General features: G+C 41.4%; 1 non-coding gene across 1 annotated transcript; it reads right to left on the reverse strand.

Annotated features, from left to right (window-relative positions):
- Positions 1-19,112: 19,112 nt before the first annotated feature.
- Positions 19,113-19,219, reverse strand: LOC118618074. Its single transcript, XR_004956995.1, has one exon. It is a non-coding gene; the product is annotated as a U6 spliceosomal RNA (small nuclear RNA).
- Positions 19,220-23,548: the final 4,329 nt, after the last annotated feature.

Consider the following 23,548-nt stretch of genomic DNA (forward strand, 5'->3'; position numbering starts at 1 on the left):
TATCAGCAGAGAAAGGCAATGAGAAAAGACTTTGACAATAATTTGCTTTATCAGTTCTTTTTAATTGAAGTCGATTCCCTTTTTAAAGGAAGTGACCGTTTTCTAACTTCAGATTTGTCCTTCTCAAGAGAAGGCAGATATCGTTCTGTTTCCACATCTATGCAGCCAGTCTGAGTGTCTCCTCCCTTGAGCATTTACCCGACTCGGGCCTGCTGACCAGGGTGTTGGACGTTGAAGAAGCCTGGTGGGGTGCCAGGACACTTTAGGAATCTCGGCCGTGCTCAGGACAAGCTTTTGGCAGGAAGCAGGGCTGAGCAATCCAGGCCGCAGTGCTGGAGGCCAGCAGCCTGGTGTCTTTTAAGATGCCTGGCTCCTCGCCAGCCAAGGTGGTGCTCTCTGCCGTCGCTGAGATTCCTTCCCACTGCTTGATGCACCGCCTAAGAGAGCTACAGCCAGTGACTTCCTAGGTGGCTGTCATTGATCTCATCATTTAAAATTTCTATTTGAAGGTGTTTCATTATGTACATAGTATATTAAATAATAGTACACGTGTATAATTTATAAATAAACATATAGAGGGGAGTCATGCTTGAAAATATTTTCCAATGGGAGTTCACAACCAAGAACATTTGGACACCACTGCTCTATGAGTAAAAGTTCTGGAAAGGGTCTCTATGACCTTTGCCCAAAGGCAGTTTTAAAGCTTATATCCAAGACTTAAGAACCAACTTGCAATGGCTCCAAATGGGCAATGATGGGACCATTTGAGCATTAACACAAGCAATGGAGTAAGACATATGAAATCAATTAAAATGTTATGACTTCATAATGATATTTTTTAGATCAACTCATTGGTTACCTTTAGAGGATGTTAGTGAGCCAATTATTCTAAAATGAATTAAGCATTGAATCTGCCTTTCCTGTGTGAGCTGTACCCTCTCTCAAGAAATAATAGAATTTGAATATCATTATTTGGCAAATCTCAAATGAATTAAGATCTAGGCTGTAACCATTAATAACCACTAACACATAAGAAGAAGAGAAATAACTGAACATGGTATGTCTCCTGGTGGAAGATCCAACACCATCTTTATATAAAAAGGTTCTGCCGAGCAGTGGCCGGCCGGTGTGGCTCAGTTGGTTGGAGCATCATCCTATATACTGAAAGGTGGCGGGTTCAGTCCCAGTCAGGGCACATACTCAGGTTGCAGGTTCCCTGGTCAGAATGCATTGATGTTTCTCTCTCTCTCTCTCTCTCTCTCTCTCTTTCTCTCTCTCTCAAATCAATGATAAAATATAATAAATAAATAAATAAATCATATCCTCAGGTGAGGATTAATAAAAATCCCTCAAAACATGAAACCTGAATCAGATTGAGCAACTAAATCTAATATTTAGGAAATGTGGAGGTCTGTGGAACCTGTTAACGGCACCAGGGGAATGCAATAAGCAAGACCAGATTGTGGGAGATGTGATAGGAAAAATAACCTGTTTTCTTAAACAAATTATATCGAGGAAAAAGAAAGGTAAGAGAGTCTGTAGCTTTACTGAAAGAAACTCAAGGCACATATACCAAATGTAATATGTGAATGCTTTTTGGATTCTCATTCAAACAAACAATTTTTTTAAAAATTATGAGACAAGAAAACTTGGACACTGACTGAACAACAGATAATATTTAGAATTATTAATGTCTTAGGTCATTGTTTCATAGCAATTTTTTAAAAGGTCTTTTTCTTTTAACGATACATACTGAAATATTTGGGGATGAGATGCTATCAAGCTGGCATTTGCTTCTGTACTCCAGTGTGGGGAAGGAGACACAGGAGGTGGGGAAGGCAACAATAAACAAGAGTAGGCATGAGTTTGTAATTAGTATAGCTACATAATTAGTACGTTCAGGTTTACTGTTCTAGTCTGTCTCCTTCAGCCTATGTTTGAAATTATCCATAATAAAGGATTTTTTAAAGCCATAATTATGTCCAACCACCATCCTCCTTTGTATTCCTAAACCACACACCAGAGAAAAAGTTCCAACCAAATTAGGTTGAATGGACCAATGAATTTCTGTTACAATCTTACCTCTACGCAAAAGCCAAAAAAAAAAAAAAAAAGCCCATGGTTATCTTGATCATTGTTCCATACAGGATTTCCACTCTAGAAAGGGAAATCTTATAGGAGTGAGTGCTCTCAATTAAATATTCCATACAGGAATCATAAAGTGTTGTTGAAACAAATGAAACCCTGTTTCATGCTCAGATGTGGTAGGTCCGTCACCTTTCCACCCCACCTGACTTCTGGAGGACCAGTCTGGGCAGCAGCGCTGGGGATGGGTTTCAGTGGATCTGTTCATTAAAATACTTTTGAAAGATGACTGTTTAACCCAATTTTATTTCTCATATGTTTTAAATTTTAAAGGTTGCTGGACATATAGTTGCCTGTAAGTATTCGTTGACTGAACATTTGAACATTTGTATAGTGTTTTTTAGGATTTACCCTTGTGCTTCAGGGGAAAGGACATTCTAGCCATTCACCAGCACATGGCCTGCACAGAGAACACAATTTAAGGGGCATAACCTCATTGTGAGGGTGGGAGCTGTCATCCCTTCAATTTCAGATATTATAACTAAAATGTTCCACTACCTGGTGCTCTGAGGGCTTTGCTGCCACAACAAAGTATCACAAATTGAGTGATTTAAGCAACAGAAATTCATCATCTTTCAGTTCTGGAGGTGGTCAGTGGAGGTCCAGGTGTCAGCAGGGTCGGTTCCTTCCAAGGGCTATGAGGAAGGATTAGTTCCATGCTGTCCCCTAGCCTGGGTTTGCTGACAATCTGTATCATACCTTGGCTCATAGGAGCATCACTCTGATTTCCACCTTCGTGTGCATATGGTGTAGTTCTCCCTCTAGGTGTGTCTGTGTCAACATTCCCTTTTTATAAGGACTCCTGTCTTTGGATTAGTGCCCACTGTAATTACCTCATTTTAAACAGATTACTTCCAGAAAGGCCCTGTCTGCAAATAAGGTCACATTCTGAGGCACTGGGCGTAGGACATCAACATATAAATTTTGGAGGAATGCAATTCAACCCATAACACTAGGTGAGCCTTATTTCCCCAAGCCTTCCTGTCCTTGAGGACAATTGCACTCTGAGGCCCCGAATTCCCCTCAGTTTCCTGTTGGCAAGACCAAGAAGCCCTTCTGGTCTTGCTCCTGGAGCCTCCTCAACACAGCTGTGGCTCATGTTGCCTGTTAGGTCTCTCTGTGGCCTGGTTTAATAGCTGCCATTTCCCTATCACTGGATTACGGTCCTCAGCTCTTTCTTCTTTCACGCAATGCTCCTTAGAGCTGGAGCAGCATGTCTCCGCTGCCAGCAAACAGCTTCTTGGGCTCAACTTAAAGCCTGGCCTTATACTGCGATTAGATTCTTTGAGCTCCCTTCAAAAGGTAGCCTGCTCCTTTTGGAGAAACTTGGGATATATATTTCCCAGATCTAGCTAAATGTGGGCAGATAATAGAGTATTCCCCTGTTGCCCTTGAATTTTCCCCCAGGAATCGATTTTCCTTCCCTCATCCAAGACATGGAATATTCTCTGTTTCTCAGGGTACCCTGGACACCCTAAATTAAGGGTAGCCTTCATCTGGATGCTCTCGGAGTTTAAAACTTCCAAAGATTCACTACCTAATTTTCCAAGACCCTGAGGGGCCCTCATGCAAATAGAGGTCCTAATAGCCCCCTGTAATACTCAAGGTTTCCCAGGGCCAATGTGCAAACGAGGTATCCATCAAACTCTCTGGATATAAAAAACATCTTCAACTGCTCTTCGGAGGCTGTGCCCAGAACAAACCAAGGAAAGCCTTACCCTTTCAGATAAGTAACGTAGACTTCTACCTGGACTGGCTGCATTCTTAGTCACGGTGCCTCCAAAATTAGAGCTAGAAAGATGGCAGCTGCGGACTCACGTTCCCTTAGCTAAAAGGCAGCACACAGCTGAGCCCAGAACTTTCAGAAACTTATGCTCACCTTGTGTTTTCTAAGAGCAGACAGTCATATCCCAGGTCACCAGACGACAGTAATAACTGCATGCTGGGACCTCAACTGCAAGAAAAAGAGGGTAACCTGGGCAGACAGAATCAAGAAAAGACTCAGAAATTCCAATGGCACATCCCTGGGATGCCATGTGGAAGGACATTCTGCTTCTGTTCACTCAACTCCGACCTAAAGCAGTGTGTGAGGGTGAGAAGCTTCTAAAGCCAGACAGACTTGGGTTCAGATCCCAAATTCCATCTCTTACTAGCAATGCAAGCCTAATTGTAGCTTTGCCTCAGCAACCCAGTCTGTGAAACAAAAGTAATAATAATACCTGCCTCACAGGTCTGCTGTAATGAACGCCTGAGAGTACGCAGCATAGGGCTCAATGCAGAGGATGCGCTCATTAAATGTCAGCTGTCATCACGGTTACTGTATTAATCTGAGGTGCCCTCGTGTCCTGAAGCTCTGTTCTGCTGAAGAAACGAAGATAACTCCTTTGGCCTTACCTGCTGCATTTATGGACAAAGAACGCCCTCTCTCTAAACTCACACGAGCGCCTTCAAGTCATGTGAGCCTATGAAACACAAGCTGGCACCTTTCTGCCGAAGGCCGGGGCAGAACTGCTGAATTTCTTTGGCATTTTGTAAGACGGAGGCCCATTTTCCAATATTACGTGTCATGATCACCCTCTCTTCACACCTTCAGCAATTCAATAGAATATGGCTAGCTCATCAATCTCACCAAACAAACATCCACAGAAGTGGAATTGAGTCTCCGAAGGCATGGCTGGAAGAACCCGAATCCAAGGCTTTCTCTGATTGCAGGTGGTGACAAGGCACCTTTTCCTCCGTGAGTGACAAGCGGGAAACTCGAGCTGCAGCTGCCCAGGTCAGAAGGCCATCGCCATGGTTTCTGAGGCAGGCGCCAAGGCAGAAATACCATTTTTGCACTAATGATGGAAAAGATAAGCGGTCACCCTGTTTCTCTGAATGTATCTTTAGAAGGGCAACAGCAGGTGAAGAGAAAAAAGGAAACACTAGTGAGAAGAAAAACGAATGCATTCAGCCTAGGGACAAAAGAGAACAATTACTTATTTTCCTGTTATACCTAAATAATTCACCATTCCTACCAGAAAATCACTTGACATACCGGCAGTTGCCTGTGTGTGCAATGAACTCTCCCTGACTGACTGGTTTCGGCTCAGCTGCTGGTCCCACACGCTCCGCTGGGCGCTCCCTCCGTGGGTGAACCCTGCTCCTTGGTGAAAACCAGCCTCGACCTGTTTTCCTCTGAAGTGTGTTTGCTCTTCCTGTGGAGAGGGCCCGGGTTTATGGCCCCAGGGTGTGGCACGAAGCACATCTCTTTGATCAGGGGTTGTCCCTGTTACATCAAGGGTGGATTGTCTAGTTAGATTAGCTAATAGTGGGGATATTTGGTTATTAATTTTTCTGTGCATCTCAGCTGCAGTGTTGACCCAAGAGGGCGACACTACAAAGAAATGAAAACAAAACCGTTCTCGTGCAAAGTGGTGGCCGATGTGTCTAAGTGTAGTGGGTGTTGTCGCGGTGGGGAGGCGAGGGGACAGAGGCCGAGGCAGGTGTGCGGGCTGGATAAGCACCAGGCTGTTTTCTCTCCGTGTCCCATATACATTTTCAAGCATTTTGTCTCTCCTCGTGTTCTAGAGCTTGACTCAAAACTAAAGGTGTTTAGAACCCATCTTTAGTTGATGAGTTTGAAACCCCCATTCTGTTGTAGGAAACATAACTCTGACATGAGGGTGGAAAAGACAGGACACACTGAAATTTAGCTTCATTCCCCTGAGGTCTGACCTCCAGTTCTTAGGATGGCCCCTAGCACCACAGACCCCGTTCCCTTTCCCGACGCCACCCTGAGGAGCCGACAGTGACACCAAGGCGAGCTCTCCTTTGTCCCTCGCCACTTCGCGCTTCGACTTCGCGGCTTCACTCCAGGGCGGTTTTTGCAAATATATTCATTAAAAGTTGATGGAGACAGTGAAAACGATCCAGCGCGCGCTCGGTTGTCTGAGTCAATTATATACCCCTGTATTACCACTAAAATTAAAATTACTGTACGTATGGACTGTAGGCCTATGTATTGGAGCACCCCCGGAGCCCTTCAACGCCGGTGCAACCGCCGGTCTGGAATGGATTAACCGCGGTCTGGAACGGATTAACCGCGGTAAATGAGCGCCGACTGCAGACCACTGAGCTTCGCAGTCACCGTTATTTCAGCAACCGCGTAGGTCTTCACAGTTACCAGGAGTGCCAGCGCTCGAGATCCAAAGGAACACAGACCCTGTCCGGGGGCACAAATGCTCTCAAGGAGGGCAGGAGGGCAAGCAAACCAGGGTTGTAGCAGAGATAGAAACCCTCGTGGTGATTTCAAGTTTCCTTGGTCCTGCAGAGTGGTGGTCATTCTCATTAGACCCAAAGCCCCTTCTCACAACAAACATTTTGAAACACCCCTTTACTATCCTGAAGTGGAATTCAGAGATAATATAACCTCCCTACACACTTCCAAACAATCAGTATAATGCCCTAAGTGTGATATAAAGGGGGAACGTAATCTAAAAAAAGTCATATGTATTTTAAAATGCAGATACCCCAGCACTATACTGCAACATATGAAAAGTCGGCTGCTTGTGCCTCCTACAGTGAAAATATTTTACTTAATTTTTACGTGTGCTTATATTGCTTTAGTTAATATTTATTATATATAAAAATATTTAAATGATACTTAATATAATAGTGTGTTGTTATTTGTATTTAATGGAATGCCTTTTCCTTTAAAAATATTTGACATTTTGAAATCAGGACTAAATTCATATATCATACATATTGTGAAATTTTATATGGATAGATAAATAAATATAGGTAGGTAATGACTAAGAATGCAGTAAAATACGTGTTGATTTGGTGACTCAAATAACGTGACTGACATTGCTGTCATGGTGTGATACTTTCACAATGATGAACGGCACTTAATAAAGTTGGAACAGAAGACAGGCATTTTTCCCTCAACTTATATCATAGTTGAATACCTGGAAAATTCAGTGTATGCCAACAATCACTCAAGAGAACACTTTGTGCCTCATGGAAAGTTCAGCTTGAAACTCTAGCGGTTATAATTTGTTTTCATGAATTCCCAGCCAAACACTTTAAGTCGCGTGTGAGGCAATGCACTGCTTTGTTGAGCAGGACTGTCCACACATTGCAGGATGTCCCCTATCCCTGTAACCATGCAAAAATCACATAGCAGTTTGCAAACAGGCGAACAACCCAAACCCCGAGGAGGCACCGCTGTCCCCACTGAGAATCCCTGGCCTAGGGGCCCTGCTACCTCGAAAGTTAAGTGGTTCTGTTTCTATACATCATTTCCAAACGGAATGTAATTAGTTATATTTATGGCCTCGTGTGTGTCTTTGTCGTTGAGGTAGGCAAAGATAAATTTGTGTCTTGTTCCTTTACAAAGACTTTTACAGATTTATCTCTAATGCCTAGCACAGCCACTGATACGTACTAGGTGCTCAAGAAATAATTTTGAATGTATGAATATGCATAGGGAGGATACTGAAAAAGTATAAATAAACATGAGTCTTTTCCTTACATTCTAATGGATGTCATACATTTCCAACATTCTAATTGGGAAATTAAGAACAAGATGTGACAGCCTCCCACAACCACATCAAAATTACAACTAAACTACAGCACAGCCATCAGTCAGAACTGCCTGACATCGAGCTGAATGGAAGTCCTACAACTATGAAATTAAAGAAGCCACATTGAGACTGGTGGGAGGGGCGGAGGTGCAGACAGGCTGATCCCACACCCACATGTGACGGATAAAAATCAGGAGGACACCTTGGCTGGGAAGGTCCTCCCTGAGGAGTGAGGAGTACCTGTCCCACACCAAGCACCCAGTTCAGGGTTCCAATGCCAGGAAGAGAAGTCCCCATAACTTCTGGCTAGAAAAACCAGCAGGAACTGAGGCTGAGGGAGGCTGAGGCTTCTGGAGCCCCAGGCATTTCCTCTTAAAGGGTCTGTGCACAGACTTATTTGGACTCACACCCTCCAGGCTCTAGCATGAGGGAGGCAGCTTGAAAGGCAACAGAGACATATGGTGAAGAACTGAGTTGTTTGGCATTGGGGCAGCTTTCTCCTGGACAAATGTGCTAGTGGAGGCCAGTGTTGCCTTGGTAAGCCCTTTCCCCACACGCAGTCAGACATGCACCATATCTAGGACTCCGGCAACCTGGCTCACACTGTTTGCCCCACCCTGGTGATTCCCTGAGACCCTGCCCCAACCAACTTTCATGCTCACCCAAGCTGTTTTCAGTGGCTTTGCCACAGGATTGGCCTGTTTTGGATCCTGCTTCAGATTTTCTTGAATTCTCTCAAACAGCACCTGGCCTAAGCGAGCCCCATACCTCTAGCTAATTGGCCCCAGGCCTGGCACTAGAAGCAGCCAGCCTTGATTCATAACTTGGCTTTGCCTGGGCACCTCCAAGCCTGGGGGCCTCGGGTAGAACACAGACAGAGGCTGACCTTGACCCAGAGCCAGGACACCTAGTGGACAGTTTCAAACTACATTGAAGCACCACCATCCAACTACCTTCATAAGTGACACACTCAAGGAGTGGATTCAGTGGGTACCAGAGGCCTGCTGAAGTAAGTCTTGCTCTATGTGGTGGGCCCTGCACAGTTGATCCTCCAAGGTAGTCAGTGGTCAGTGGGCACAGCCAGTCCTTGTAGCTGATCATCCTGAGTAAATCCCTCCAATTGATATGCCAACAGCAATCAAGATTCAATTACAACAGAAGAGTGTACAGTACATACTAGGGGTGCACCTCAAGGGTCCAGCTGGGGTGATCAGGGAGGCTGTGCCACTGGACCCTATAGGACACCTACTACAATAGGTCCCCTATTAAGCCTAGGAGACATAATAACTGTACCTAACACATAGAAACAAACACAGGGAGGCAGCCAAAATGAGGAGACAAAGAAGCATGTCCCAAATGAAAGAACAGAACAAAACTCCAGAAAAAGAACTAAATGAAGTGGAGATAACCAATCTAATAAATGCAGAGTTCAAAGCACTGGTTATAAGGATGCTCAATGAACTTAGCAAGAATTTCAAGGAACTTGGTGAGAATCTCAAGGAACTTAGTGAGGACCTCAAGAGCATTAAAAAAGGACCAGTTAGAAATAAAGGATGCACTAACTGAAATAAAGAACAATTGACAGGAAATCAGTAGTAGAGTAGGTGAAGCTAAGAAGCAAACCATTGATTTGGAATATAAGGAAGCAAAAAACACCCAATCAGAAAAAATAATCCAGAACAATGAGGATAGTGTAAGGAGCCTCTGGGACAACTTCAAGCGTACCAACATTCACATCATGGGGGTGCTAGAAGGATAAGAGAACAAGAAATTAAAAACCTATTTGAAAAAATTAAAATTGAAAAAATAATGACAGAAAACTTCACTAGCTTGGTGAAGGAAACAGACATACAAGTCCAGGAAGCACAGAGAATCCCAAACAAGATGAACCCAAAGAGGTCCATACCAAGACACATCATAGCCAAAATGTAAAAGGATAAAGAGAAAGAGAGAATATTAAAAGAAGCAAGAGAAAAGCAGTTAGTTGCCTACAAGGGAGCCCCCATAAGACTGTAGGCTGATTTCTCAAAAGAAACTTTGCAGGCCAGAAGGGAGTGACAAGAAATATTCCAAGTGATGAAAAGCAACAACCTACAACTGAGATTACTCTATCCTGCAAAGCTATCATTTAGAATTGGACATATAAAGAGTTTCCCAAACAAGAAAAAGCTAAAGAAGTTGATCACCAGTATTATATGAAATGTTGAAGGGTCTTCTTGAAGAAGAACAAAAATATGAACAATAAAATGGCACAATAAATACATATCTATCAACAATCGAATCTACAAACAAAATGAGTAAGCAGAACGGAAACAGACTCATAGATACAGAGAACTTTTTGTTGGTTGCCAGATGGGAAGGGACTGGGGTGATGGGTGAAAAGATGAAGGAATTAAGAAATACAAACTGGTTGTTAGACTGATGAACCTCGAAGGGAAGGAGTGGAGGAAGGACAGAAAGAGATAAACCAAAGAACTTATATGCATATATGCATAACCAATGGACACCGACAATAGTGTGGGGAAGGCAGGAGGGGAACGGGAGCGGAGAGGAGGGGTCAATGGGGAGAAAAGGGGGGACATCTGTAATATATTCAGCAATAAAGATAAGTTAAAAAAAAAACAAGATGTGACAACAAGAGATCAATACAAAGTAATACTTCATGAAGGGGTGCATCTATGGTGGAAACTGTTAAGTATAATAAAGTGATAAGAGAAATTACTGAGGTACCGAGAGAAGGATTAGTAAGTAGAGTCAATGGAATTGGAGCTGGCCCCGAAGGAAGGGTTGAACTTGGGTGAGAGAGGGGGAAGGCTTCCAAAGAAACTGAGAAAGTGCAGGGCCCAGAGTCAAGAATGTGCAAGGTCTGTGTGAACAGCAGGGCAGGGAGGCGCCTGGCTTGACTGGAAGAGCAGCAAGGTTGACATTAACGAGGTGTGGAAACACCGTGATTAGGTGTGCAGGGGCCAGATATAGAAGGACTTTGAGTACCAATTAGTTGAGACTTATTTGAAAGATTTTAAAGAAAAGCCAAAATTGAACACTATTTTAGAAACCCAAGCCAAATGCTGACATTGTTGAGGAGTGGAAGGAATGTGGATGGCTGAGGGCAGAAGTGCGCTGGACAGTGACGTGCTAAGGTCAGCTTGTACCAACTCACAAGGGCTGATTATTAAATTCTCGGGAATTTTGCAAGTTGGTTGGTAAACATGGTCATTATTAAAAGTCAATTTATATAGACACAACTGAATCAATTCTATTAAAATAAAAGTAATACATACTCAAAACTCATCACTTTCTAATTATTTTACCCCATTTTATTATTTCTATGTTCTTGGAGTTATTTATCACTACTTATCAGAACGGTGGAAATGATGTAGATCGCTGGGCTGCCGGTGTCTCTTCAGGGGTGGTGGTGGCTAGAAATCAGCCGTGGTGGGAGTATGGACACCACAGAAATCAGAAAATGCTGTGAATCACAGCTTGATGCATTGTTTTCTTGATTATAGACTTAAGAAGGTGATGGAGAAAAAGTTGATAATCTAGATAAAATCTTTAAAACTATCTTATCTCACCCTGGCCAGTTTGGCTCAGCGGTTGAGCGTCAGCCTGCAGACCAGAGAGTCCCAGGTTCAGTTCCCACGAGGGGCACATACCACAAGAATGAAAAAATAAAACTGTCTTGTCTCTAAGAGCTGTTGCCTAGAGAATACCACAAAAAGTTGAGGAAATATTTTTTTCAATATGTATTTAGAAATGTTTTAGCTTTATTGGGATATAATGAACAAAATTATAAGGTATTTAATGTGTACAATAGGATTATTTGATATATATATACATTGTGAAAGTATTTCCCCTACTTAATTAACATATTTCTCATCTCACATATTTGCCTTTTTTTGTTTCTTCTTTAAAAAAAATTTTAAATTAAATTTATTGGGATGACATTGGTTAATACAATTATATAGATTTCAGATATACAATTCTATAATATATCATCTATATATTGTATTGTGTGTTCACCTCCCAAAGTCAGGTCTCCTTCCATCACCATTTATCAACCTTTACCCTCTTCTCCCTCTCCCTCCCCCCTTTCCCTCTTGTATTCACCATACTATTGTCTGTGTCTAAGAGGGTTTTTTGTTTCATTTTGCTTAATCCCTTCACCTTTACACCCAGCCACCAATACCCCTCCTCTCTAACAGCTGTCAGTCTGTTTTCTATGTCTGTGGGTCCGTTTCTATTTTGTTTGTTTATTTTGTTCATTAGATTCCACATATACATGAAATCATATGGTATTTGTCTTTCTCTGACTAGCTTATTTCACTCAGCATAATACTCTCCAGGTACATCCATGCTGATAGAATATTTGCCCTTTTGTTGTTCTGCTCTCTTAGGGAATTTCAATTATACAGCACAGCACAATCTACTAGAGTCACCATGCTTTACATCAACTCCTCAGACCTTATTCATCTCATAGCTGAAAGTTTGTGCCCTTGTGCCAACCTCCCCATTTCTCCCCCCGCCCCCACCACCACCTCCAGCTCCTGGCAACCACTTTTCTAACCTCTGTTTTTACCAGCTTGACTTTTTTAAGGTTCTACATATAAATGATACCATTCTATATGGGGGGGGGGAGTACTTATAAATTATATATCTAATATGGGGGTTAATATCTAGAATATATAAGAACTACTATTTAACAAAAAAACAAAGAAACACACAAACAATCTAATTTAAAAATGAGCGAAGGACTTGAATAGACATTTCTCCAAAAGAGATAAATAAATACCCAGTAATCACATGAAAACATGCTCCACATCATTCATTATTAGGGGGAAATGCAAATCAAAGCCACAATGAGATACCACCTCACACCCAATAGGATCACTGTTATCAAAACAACAACAAACTCAGAAAATAACAAGTGTTGGTGAGGATGTGTAGAAATTGGAATCCTTGTGCACTACAGGGAGGAATCTAAAATGGTGCAACTGCTGTGAAAAACAACATGGCAGTTTCTCAAAAAGTTAAAAATAGAATTACCCTATAATCCAGAAATTCCACTTCCCATTATATACCTAAAAGAATTGAAAGCAGGATCTTGAAGAGATATTTGCACACTCATTTTCACAGGTGCATTATTCACAATAACCAAGAGATGGAAGCAACCCAATGTGTATTAATACGCCAGTCACAAGAGAATAAATACTCTGTGATCCCACTTACATAGTTACCCAAAATAATTGAAATCATGCAACCAGAAAGTAGAATGGTGGTTGCCTGGAGTTGGGGTGAGTGGGGATTGGAGAGTTGCTTAATGCATATAGAATTTTAGTTTTGCAAGATGAAAAAAGTTCTGGAAATTAGTTGCACAACGGTATGAAAGAACTTGTTATTGAACTGTACACTTAATTTTTTTATTGTTGAAAGTATTACAGATATCCCCCTTTTTTTCACCATTGACCCCCTCCTTCCAGCTCCCATCCCTCTCCTGCTTTCCCCAACCTAATGTCTGTGTCCCTTGGTTGTGCATATGTGCGTATAAGTTCTTTGGTTTATCTCTTCCCGTTCCTTCCATCCCCCGCCTCCCCGAAGTTCTTCTGAGGTTTGTTAGTCTGTTTCTTACTTCCATGACTCTGGATCTCTTTTGGTTGACAGTTTATTTTGTTCATTATGTTCCACGAATAAGTGAGATCATGTGGTACTGGTCTTTCTCTGACTGGCTTATTTCATAGCATAATACTCTCCAGGTTTTTTCATGTCGTCTCAAAGGATAAGAGATCTTTCTTTCTTACAGCTGCATAGTATTCTATTGTATATATGTACCACAGCTTTTTTATCCACTCATCTATTGATAAGCCCTTGGGCTGTTTCCAGATCTTAGCAATTGTAAATAGTGCTGCTATGAACATAGGGGTACACATATCCTTTCTGATTGGTGTTTCAGGCTTCTTAGGATATATTCCAAGTAGTGGGATCAATGGGTCAAATGGCAGTTCCATTTTTAATTTTTTGAGGAAACATCATATTGTTTTCCATAGTGGCTGCAACAGTCTGCATTCCCACCAGCAACGTACTAGAGTCCCCTTTTTTCTACACCCTGGCCAGCACTTGTTTGATGATTTGTTGATGGCAGCCATTCTGGCAGGTGTGAGGTGACACCTCACAGTTGTTTTAATTTGCATCTCTCTCATGATTAGTGACATGTCTCTTGGCCCTTTGTATGTCCTGTTTGGAGAAGTGTCTATTCAGGTCCTTTGCCCATTTTTTTTATTTATTTTATTTTTTTTTTTATTTTTTTTATCCTCTCCTGAGGATATTTTTCCATTTTTTTTTTTTTGTACAGATAGAGTGGGAGGAAGAGAGAGGAAGGGAGAGAGAGAGAGGAACATCGACGTGAAGGGACACATCGAGTGGCTGCCACCCGCACGACCAACCAGGGCCGGGGACAAACTGCAACCGAAGTACATGCCCTTAGCGGGAACCGAACCCGGGTCTCTCCGGACCGCAGGCCGACGCTCTAACCGCTGAGCCAAACTGGCCAGGTCCTTTGCCCATTTTTAAATTGGATTGTTTGTCTTCCTTTTGTTGAGTTGTATGAGTACGCTACATATTTTGGATAGTAATCCCTTATTCGATATATCATTGGCAAATATGTTCTCCTAGAGAGTGGGTTCACTTTTCATTTTGATGCTGGTTTATTTTGCCGTGCAGAAGCTTTTTAGTTTGATGTAGTCCCATTTATTATTTTTTTCCTTTGTTTCTCTTGCCCTGAACTGTACATTTAAAAATAATTAAGATTGTCAATTTTTTGTTATGTGTATTTTGTCACAGTTAAAAAAAGATACTTTGTGCCATGTGGTACTCATAAAAGTGACTCATTATTTATGTATAAAATGCTGGCATTGAGATTGCTTTGAAATAAGATACTGCTCACACCAAAAGTCAGAGCACTACACTGGGGATGAGGGAACCTGAAGCCACTTCTGAGTTCATCAATGATCCCCAGTGTGTGAAATACAGTTATTGAACCTTTTGAGGACGATCAAATGCTATTACTGCCTTCAAAAAAATTTTTTTTAAAGCAGATGTTTTAGGTATGGTTAAGGCAATATTTGTAAAACTACAGAGGCTCTCTACCAAAAAGAAGACTTTAAGTAAAGAAAAAAGTTATTATTAGTAGTATGATTATGCTACTTCTGTAAACACTGTTACATTGTTCAAAGGAATTCTGTTCACTTATCTGGTTTGGGCTAGATATCTATTAATGATAGACCCTTTGTCACAGCGAGTAATATTTAGTTTCCTGAAACCAATCTTTAAAAGTCTGCTTTGTACAACTGTTGAAATCTATCATTACAAGGACTTATTTTTGGCACCAGGTCCTGGAGCTTTGGCTAATAGCAGTCAACTGAGGTAATTCTAGCTTAATTTTTCAAGTGTTCTAATAGCAGAAAAAATATGTTACCCATGAATCATCATGACACTCAGAAAAATAGCTCAACATTTTATAGAGCCATAAGAGCATGGTAACTATAGTTCCTATTTTCCATGATCATCCTTTGTTGGGAATATTTCTATAATTTGGAAGAATCAGATTCCATTACAATTAATACCCACCTAACATAAACGTATTCAATTTTGTAAGTTTTGTGGTATGGCCAAGTAGTCTAGATTGAAATTCTCTTGAGGAGTTATTATTCTGTGATCATGGTACCTTCCCCTAATTCCCCCCCAAAAAACAGGAAAAACCCACCATCAGTAAGTAATTTACAAGTGCAATTGTTTGATGATCCTTTAAAATTAATTTTTCTGTTTGAAGACAAAATGTCATTTCTTCCTGTTTCCTAGTCTACTTACTTTTTTTCTGCTTATTTCTTATGCTATATCAGTAGTGAAGAGGGAGGAACAGGGAATTATGTAGAAGAAACAAAAGTCATTTGCAAAAAAATAGGCGTAAATTAAAAGCAAAAAGCAAAAACCATGTCATTGGCATATAGTTCTCATAGTGCTCGGTATTTTATGGCCATTAAAATAGAATGATTTTTTTTCAAAGCACTTTGCCATGCAGGAAATAATTTTTGAGTATTACTTTTTTTCAGGGTTCATGGTTTTCTAGATCTTAGTAAGATTTTAGGTGACAAAACAAGTTAATAAGTAATCTTATGTTTTAATGGGGATATTAAGGAAAGTGAGACTTTTTTTAAATTAAGAAAAATAACAATTAAAACTAGTATTTAAAGGAACAAAAACTTTGGTGATTGTTTTTCTTATCTTACTATTACCAAACTGTTTTCTACTTGTGCAATATATACAGTTGTTTGCATGGAAAATAATACAGTGACTAAGAAATAATAATACAAGAATAAACAGTGTTCCGCATACTCACAATTGTAAATTTACTCTTGCCCCACACTTTATGAGCCAGAGGTAAACCAAAGTACATGGATTCAATGGCATTGCCTTTATAACACTACAGTAATATACTGCATAGCTATGAATATATGCAAAGTGATGTAATGTATGTTATAGTAAATATTTTAATTTGTACAGGGCTTGCTAATTGTTAGAAGCATTATAGAATAGCATATAACAATTTCAGAAGAATATATTTAATGCTGCCACCATATATTTTTTTTCCCTCACCCTAAGATATTTTCCCATTTCTCTTCAAATAGAGTGGGAGAGAGAAAGAGAGGGAGAGAGAGAGAGAGAGAGAGAGAGAGAGAGAGAGAGAGAGAGAGAGAAACATTGACGTGAGAGAGATACATCAATTGGTTGCCTCCTGCATAACCTTACCAGGGCCAGGGATGAACTGCAACTGACGTACGTGCCCTTGATTAGAATTGAACCCACAATTCTTTGGTCTGTGGGCCAATGCTCTAACTGCTGAGCCAAACCTGCCAGGGCTGCCACCATATTTTTAACAAACAAATCACAATGGCATTAAGCTGGAGATCCCAATTTTTTAATTTTCTTAGATCATGAAGTAATCATCGTCTATTCTGGACAAAGAAAGGGAAGACAGATGAAGAAGAAATATTTCCTATTATTTTTTATAATAATGTTTATTTATTTATTTTTGTTACAGATGTTTCTCTTTTTTTTCCCCATTGACACCCTCCTTCCAATCCCGTCCCTCCCCTCCCCCAGCACTATTAATATATCCTTGTTTACACATACATGTGTATATGTTCTGTGGTTTATCTCTCCCCTCCCCCCACATCCACCTCTTCTGAGGTTTGTTAGTCTGTACTCCACTTCCATGTCTCTGGGTCTATTTTGTTCCCCAGCTTGTTTTGTTCATTATATTCCACAACTAAGTGAGATCATGTGATATTTGTCTTTCTCTGATTGGCTTATTTCACTTAGGATAATACTCTCCAGGTCCTTTCATGTCATCTCAAAGAATAAGAGATCTTTCTTTCTTATAGCCGCATAGTACTCCATTGTGTATGTACCACAGCTTTTTTATCCACTTATCTACTGATGGACACCTGGGCTGTTTTCAGAGCTTAGCGATTTTAAATAGTGCGGCTACGAACATGGGGGTACATATATTCTTTCTGTCTGGTGTTTCAGGATTCTTAGGGCATATTCCTAGAAGTGAGATCACTGAATCAAATGGCAATTCAATTTCTAATTTTTTGAGGAAACACCATATTGTTTTCCATAGTGGCTGCAACAGTCTGTATTCCCACCAGCAGTGTACTAGAGTCCCCTTTTCTCCACACCCTCGCCAACACCTGTTGTTTGCTGATTTGTTGATGGCAGCCATTCTGGCAGGTGTGAGGTGACACCTCACAGTTGTTTTAATTTGCATCTCTCTGATGATTAGTGATGTTGAGCATTTCTTCATGTCTCTTAGCCATTTGTATGTCCTGTTTGGAGAGTTGTCTATTTAGTTCCTCTGCCCATTTTTTAAATTGGGTTCTTTGTCTTCCTTTTGTGGAGTTGTATGAGCACTTTCTATATATTGGAAATCATCCCCTTATCTGATATATCATTGGCAATTATGTTCTCCCATACAGTGGGTTGCCTTTCCATTTTGATGATTATATCTTTTGCTGTGCAGAAGCTTTTAAGTTTGATGTAGTCCCATGTGTTCATTTTCTCCTTTGTTTCTGTTGCCTTAGGGGATGTATCAGTGAAAATTCTGCTGCGTATGATGTCCGACATTTTGTTGCCTACAGTTTCTTCTAGGATTTTTATGGATTCATGAGTCACATTTAAGTCTTTTATCCATTTTAAATTGATTCTTGTGTATGGTGTAAGTTGATGGTCTAGTTTCATTTTTTTGCACGTAGCTGTCCAATTTTCCCAACACCATTTATTAAAGAGGCTGTCTTTACTCCACCGTATGCTCTTGCCACCTTTGTCAAATATTAATTGAGCATATTGCCTTGGGTCCATTTCTGGGTTCTCTGTTCTGTTCCATTGGTCTACATGCCTGTTCTTATGCCAGTACCAGACTGTTTTGATTATAGTGGCTTTGTAGTATAACCTGAAATCTGGTAATGTGATCCCTCCAACTTTGTTCTTCTTTTTCAAGATTGCTGTGGCTATTCAAGGTCTTTTTTTGGTTCCATATGAACTTTTGAAGTATTTGTTCTAGTTCTGTGAAGTATATTGTTGGTATTTTGATGGGGATTGCATTGAATCTATAGATTGCTTTGGGTAGTATGGACATTTTAATGATGTTAATTCTTCCAACCCATGAACAGGGTATGTGCTTCCACTTTTTTATATCTTCCTCTATTTCTTTTTTCAATGACCTGTAGTTTTCTGTGAATAGGTCCTTTACTTCTTTGGTTAAGTTTATTCCTAGGAATCTTAATTTTTTTGCTGCAATGGTAAATGGGATTGTTTTTCTGTGAGTTCATCATTGGTGTATAAGAATGCCATCAATTTCTTGATGATAATTTTGTATCCTGCTACTTTGCCAAATTCATTTATTAAGTCTAGTAAATTTTTGATGGAGTCTTTGGGGTTTTCCATGTACAGTATCATGTCATCTGCAAGTAATGACAGTTTCACTTCCTCCTTTCCAATTTAGATCCCTTTTCTTTTTTTTTTTTATCCTCACTGGAGGACATTTTTCCATTTTTTGTTCAGGTAGAGTGGGAGGGAGAGAGAGGAACAGAGAGAGAGAGAGAGAAACATCGACGTGAAAGGAACACATCGAGTGGCTGCCACCTGCACGACCAACCAGGGCCAGGGACAAACTGCAACCGAGGTATGTGCCCTTAGCGGGAACTGAACCCTGGGTCTCTCTGTACCGCAGGCTGACGCTCTAACCGCTGAGCCAAACCAGCCAGGGCTTGGATCCCTTTTATTTTTTCTTCCTGTCTGATTGCTGTTGCTAAGACTTCCAATACTATGTTAAATAAGAGTGGCAAAAATATGGAACACTTCATGAACTTGGGTGTCATCCTTGCGCAGGGGCCATGCTAATCTTCTCTATATTGTTCCAATTTTGGTATATGTGCTGCCAAAGCGAGCACTCATAGTTGTTTTAATTTGCATCTCTCTGATGATTAGTGACATTGAGCATGTTTTTCATATGTCTCTTGGCCATTTGTATGTCCTGTTTGGAGAGGCGTCTTTTTAGGTCCTCTACATATTTTTTAATTGGGTTCTTTGTCTTCCTTTTGTTGAGTGTATGAGTACTCTGTAATTTTGGAAATTAGCTCCTTATCTGATATATCGTTGGCAATTATGCTCTCCCATATAGTAGGTTCCCTTTCCATTTTGATGGTTGTTTCTTTTGCTATGCAGAAGCTTTTTAATTTAATGTAGTCCCATGTGTTCATTTTGTCCTTTGTTTCTCTTACCTTAGGCATTTTATCAGTGAAAATTCTGCTGTGTGTGATGCCTAAAATTTTGTTGCCTGCCTTTTCTTCTAGGATTTTTATGAATTCATGGGTCACATTTAAGTCTTTTATATATTTTGAGTTTATTCTTGTGTATGGTGTAAGTTGGTAATCTAGTTTCATTTTTTTGCACATAGCTGTTCAATTTTCCCAACACCATGTATTGAAGAGGCTGTCTTCACTGTATGCTTTTTGCCGCCTTTGTCAAATATTAATTGAGCATAATGACTTGGATCAATTTCTGGGTTCTCTGTTTTGTTCCACTGAGCTCTTTGTCTGTTCTTGTGCCAGTACCAGGCTGTTTTGATTACTATGGCTTTGCTGTATAACCTGATATTTGGTATTATGATCCCTCCTACTTTGTTACTCTTTTTCAAGATTGCTGTAGCTATTCAGGGTCTTTTTTTGGTTCCATATAAACTTTTGGAGTATTTGTTCTAGTTCTGTGAAATATGTCGTTGTTATTTTTAATGGGGGTTGCACTGAATCTATAGATTGCTTTGGATAGTATGGACAATTTAATAATGTTAATCCTTCCAACCCATGAACAAGGTATATGCTTCCACATTTTTATATCTTCCTCTATTTCTTTTTTTGGAGACTTGTAGTTTTCTGTGAATAGGTCTTTTACTTCTTTGGTTAAGTTTATTCCTAGGTATCTTAATTTTTTGCTGCAATGGTAAATGGGGTTGCTTTTTTAGTTTCTCTTTCAGCGAGTTTGTTGTTGGTGTACAAGAATGCCATCGATTTCTTGACATTAATTTTATATCCTGCTACTTTGGCAAATTAGGGAAGTTTTCTGTCATTATTTCTTCAAACAGGTTATCTATTCTTTTCTCTGATTCTTCTCCTTCTGGTACCCCTATAATGCAAATGTTGTTATGCTTTGTGTTGTCCCAAAGCTCCCTTAAACTTTCCTCCTGTTTTTTAATTCCCCCCCGTCCCCCCCATTTGCTACTCTATTTGGGCATTTTTTTCTACCTTGGCTTCTAACTCACTGATTCAGTCTTCAGCTTCTCTAATCTACTATTAAATCCTTCAAAGGTATTTTTCATATCAGCTATGTCATTCTTTATTTCCTCTTGATTTCTACCTCTTTTTTTAAGCTGATGTAGTTCCCTCTGACCTCTTTATAATTCTCATTAAGTTGCTTGTAGTTCTCACTGAATTGTTTGAGCACCTTAAAATCATTGCTTTGAATTCTTTATCTGACAAATTGCTTTCTTCCATTTCATGTAGTCCTTTTTCTGGTGATTCTTCCTTTTCTTTCATTTGGGTGTTGTTTCTTTGTCTCCCCATTTTAGCCGTCTGGTAGTTCTAGACCCAGTGAGGGATGTTGGGATGTGTAGGCAGGTCAATGTGTATTAAATAAGGCTGATGTGCCTCCCATACTGTTCTAGTGTATGGCGTCTCTTGCCTGCTGTGGGTCCTGGAGGATTGACTACTGGCAGCAGGTATTAATCTGTCTTGGTAGGCACTGGTTCTGGGGCCGTGGGCCCACTGAAGCCACAGGCAGCTGGATCATGCGGGCTCCACTGGAGCCCCGGACCCTGCCAGTGCCGTGGGCAACTGTATTGCGTGACCCCCCCTGGAGCCATGGGCCCCTCTGCTGGTGGCTGGGGTGCACTGCTGCCTAATGGAGCTCAGCTCCTGCTCAGCCTCTGCTGATGCTGTTGGGGGATGGGTCTCAGCTGCCGATCTGTGCTGTTGCTGCCTGGGGATGGATGTCTGTTTCCGAGTCTCTGTTGCTGGGGATGTGTCTCAGCTCTAAACAGGCTGCTGCTGTGGAGTACGGAGTTGGGCTCCCAGCCACTTGCGGCTTCCGTAGCAGGTACCTTGACAGGCCTCCGCAGCAGGTACCTTGACAGCGCTGCTACTGTGCACTGGTCTGTGTTGACACAGGGGGGCCACTAGTCTGTTGGTTCGAGGTGCACTTGTGGGCTCAGGTCACTGGGCCCTAGCCACTCCTGCTGCCTCCTCCCAGAAAAAACCAGGGATCTTTCAAAATGGCAGGGCCTCCTGGCCGCACAGGGAGAAGCATCCTGATGAGCCGCTAATCCTGGTAGCCAGCTGCTCCCTGTCCACAGCACAGGAACCCTCTGCCCACCTTTTAGCACTGCTCAAAGTTGTTCGTCCACACTCACGTCCACTGACACTCTCTTGCACACTTGCTCACACTCTCACTCACTCTTGCTCTGGTCTTGCCCGCTGCCATCTTTTTCTACCTCCTATTCTTTGTTTGGAAGTCTTGTTACATGAAAAAAGTGTTCTTAGAATAAATCCTATTACTCTCCATTTCTATACTTACATGATTAATTTCCAGAAATAGAGCTGTCGACACTACATAAGAAAATAATTTCAGTGCTTGTTGGATCAGAAGTGTGTCCGCATTAAAAAAATGATGATATAAAATAGTTCAAAAGCAATATTTATTTTTCAGTGTATCCTCACCACACTCAGAGAAGTCACTGATGTTAAGTCAGTAAGAACCTTAGTAATAAACAGAATTTGAGAGCTCACTTATATTATTTAAATAGATGGAGACGATACAAACATGTGAAGCTACAAAGGCAGCAGCCACTTCTTCAGGTGGCTCAGAGGTGGGGCTGTGAGGTTTATTGCCACAGGAAGGGAGGGGGTAAGAACTCCCATCAACAAAGAGGCCGGGGTAGACTGGTTTTGAGCCCTACACTTTCTTTTTCAATCTACTTAGTTGAGAGATTTGTTCTGAAAACTACACTTTGTGTAGAGAGAATGGGGTAACTTAATTCCAGATCATCCTCATTGGTTAGCATATCAAGGGCCAGAACAGGAAGCCTGTTCACAGTTGTACATCAGGGAAGTCCCAGAAAGTCAGGAAGAAGGTGGTTGACCTTTTGCTTTGGTTCGAGGTGCACTTGTGGGCTCAGGTCACTGGGCCCTAGCTGCTCCTGCTGCCTCCTCCTTTTGTCTGGTTACCAGGGACACCAGAGCATTCTGGAGTCCAAGAGACAGGTGCTGTGTTAGATGAGTAGAAGGAAAGCTAAGCACAGAAGGACTCTTGCTATATGTCTCGTGTGGTTTCCTAGAAGAACACTTCTCAGCTAGGTGTCCTGGAGCAACCCAGGATTGCCAAGAGGACAGACAGAGAGAGGGCCTTCGTTAGCTTCTCTGAGTGACCCTGTGTGGCATGAAAGGAAGGACCTGGAAGAGCCCTTGGGTGGTAAAAGAGTAGTAGAGACTCCGTCTGGGAAGCTTGCTAGAGTGGGTCATCGGTGCCACGGCAAAAATAACTCTGTGGTCAAGGGCTACCGGGGATGAACGGCCAATCTGCAGGGACTCTGCAGTGTCAGGTGCTGAGGCAGCAGGTAGGGCCTCCTTCGAGCAGATCACGCAGTGATGCTGGAATGGAAAGCCAGCACAGCCCGGAGCCCGAGGCAGCACCAGGAGAACAGAAGGGCCGAACATGGCCCCTTGTCACTCTCTGAGATCCCTACCCCCACCCCTCCACGACAAGGCCACTGCAAGCTGACCACCCCTCAACTCATGTGCCATCTCAAGGAAGAACAGGAGATGAAGAAAATATACAAAAGAGATTTCATTTTGGAATAGACCAAGTTACCTGAGAAACACTCATTATTTATGTTATTGGATAGGTTTTAATTGATCAGATTGGACTAAACACAGTTTCTCACCTCTTATCCAGAGAGTAGGACCTTTGAAGGAGACTAAATCAGCTGCAGGAAAACAAAGAGGCTTTGCTTTGTACTGAGTGTAGGATGCAGATTTACAACACTTCTGAGTGATCAACAAATAACCCCCAAGACCACTGATAGTCTCTCATCCTCACCTGTTCCTCTTCCTGTGGACCTTCTTCCAACCTTCCCCAAATTGCCAGGGCCCTTTGATCCCACCATTTCCTCTCCTCTGCAGTCTTCGCTTTCAGAGGCCCACTTGTCAGCCCTGTAATCTTTCTTTTTT

This window comes from Molossus molossus, unplaced genomic scaffold (assembly GCF_014108415.1).
Source record: "Molossus molossus isolate mMolMol1 unplaced genomic scaffold, mMolMol1.p scaffold_m16_p_5, whole genome shotgun sequence".
Classification (NCBI taxonomy): Eukaryota; Metazoa; Chordata; class Mammalia; order Chiroptera; family Molossidae; genus Molossus; species Molossus molossus.